This window comes from Egretta garzetta, unplaced genomic scaffold, assembly GCF_000687185.1.
Source record: "Egretta garzetta isolate BGI_Z169 unplaced genomic scaffold, ASM68718v1 scaffold158, whole genome shotgun sequence".
In the NCBI taxonomy this organism is placed as follows: Eukaryota; Metazoa; Chordata; class Aves; order Pelecaniformes; family Ardeidae; genus Egretta; species Egretta garzetta.
The window spans coordinates 2,811,843-2,813,815 of record NW_009260430.1 but is presented as its reverse complement, the minus strand read 5'-3'; the positions used below and the strand labels follow the sequence as shown (position 1 = coordinate 2,813,815).

The 1,973-nt window shown below is 43.3% G+C and overlaps 1 protein-coding gene across 1 annotated transcript in view; it reads left to right on the top strand.

The window, feature by feature from the left end:
* Positions 1–1,973, top strand: part of PHACTR3 (phosphatase and actin regulator 3) — a 54,354-nt gene that overhangs the window by 8,418 nt on the left and 43,963 nt on the right. The window lies entirely within an intron of this gene.

Sequence of the window (1,973 nt, the reverse complement as noted above, 5' to 3'; positions counted from 1 at the left end):
ACATTCACTCTGCAGTATGAAATCTGTTAATAGGTTTGTGTACTCAAGACTCAGGTCTGCCTTCAGACTGAGTCAAACATGTGCTGTCATTACCAGAAACAACCACAAAAAAGCCCAGAAGCAAACCATTCTTTGCAGGGAACACAAAAATGGACATTCTTTAGACAACAGTGCACAATGCCAGTTTGTTTTCCTGATACCACTCTCGGAACAGGATGGAGTTCAGAAACAACAAGATCTGTTTGACTGAGGCCGAGTGTGTTTTGGATCCAGCTTCTCTATACGAAAGGTCCCACTATGGCTGCTCCTCTGCATCCGTGCCAAACAGCATTTCATGTCACAGGGAGGCCTACTGATTTCAGTGAAGTTACTGCCAGAAGAAAGTATCTCTCCATTCAGGGGAATGCACTCAAATCTGACTAATTTCCCTATCAAGCTACTAACATCTACTGGAGTTCTTGATCTTTCTGTTATGTAACCCATTAGTGACTTAAATTTTCTCTTCGTCTATTCCACATTTTGTCTTCTATGCAGTAGGCACAAAAATACAAAGTGATGTCAGGCTAGAACAAAGCATTTATTTAAAAGAAAGTTATTTCCTTCTATATTTCAGGCAACTATCAGATACAGCAGTTTTCTTATCAAGCCAAATTTCACAAGAATTCCTCTTAACAATGCATATTTATTCTACTTTCCTGTCTTTTTTGAATGATAAATACTCATTCCTCTTCTTCTAGGCATACTCATTAATCTGTTTGTCAACAAATTAAATGCTATTATCTTGCCAATGCTATTGTTTCCAACTGCCTAAGTGCTTTGGTGCCTCCCCATGCACTCTGAACATGAGGATGCTGAATGCTCATTAATACAGAGAGTTTGTATTCCAAACAAGACATAAAACTGAGCCAAGAAAAGGTTTATGACGTGGCAGCTGCGGGTGCCCACTGCTGTGAGTTTTTAGGAGATGCACTAGAATGGTTTGGAGGTAAAGGTACTTTGTCTAGACAATCCAGAATGCTAAAAAGAATGGGATTTGCCATTTATCCAGCCCAAGCAGTTTGGACCTCTCTCACGCTCTGCTCTGGTGAGACCCCACTTGGAGCACTGCATCCAGCTCTGGAGCCCTCAGAACAGCGAAGACATGGACCTGTTGGAGCAGGTTCAGAGGAGGCCACAAAAATGATCTGAGGGCTGGAGCACCTCCCATGTAAAGACAGGCTGAGAGAGTTGGCATTGTTCAGTGTGGAGAAGAGAAGGCTCTGGGAAGCCCTTACTGCAGCCTTTCAGTACTTAAAGGGGGCCTATAAGAAAGATGAGGACAGACTTTTTAATAGGGCCTGTTGTGATTGGACAAGGGGTAATGATTTTAAACTAAAAGAGAGTAGATTTAGACTAGATATAAAGAATAAATTGTTTACAATTAAGGTGGTGAAACACTGGCATAGGTTGCCCAGAGAGGTGGTAGGTCCCCCATCCCTGGAAACATTCAGGGTCAGGTTGGATGGGGCTCTGAGTAACCTGATCTGGTTGAAGATGACCCTGCTCATTGCAGGGGGGTTGGAGTAGATGACCTGTAAAGGTCCCTTCCAACCCAAACTATTCCATGAATGTATGCTGAGGAGAGACTTAAACATTAATATCCCCATTTGGATGAGTGCTTCACCTGCTAGGGTAAGAAAAATAACCCTCATGGGTACTACTGAGCCTGTAGTGACTGGAAATGCAGTTTGGAGAGAGCATGGCCGTGGCTGGGGTCCTGGATCAGAGTCAGCCTCAAGCCTCTCTGTGAGTCCCCACGTATGCCAAGGTAGAGATCAGAGCATGTAAGTGAGTGTGAAAGTCAAACACTGAGGCATTGTGTGAGTTTAAGCACTGCCAGAGTCAGCTGATATCTGAGCAGCATTCAAGGATGTTAATCTTGGACTTCATCACTGAAATTCCACCTATGTCCTGCTTCAGTTTTATGCCTTTCT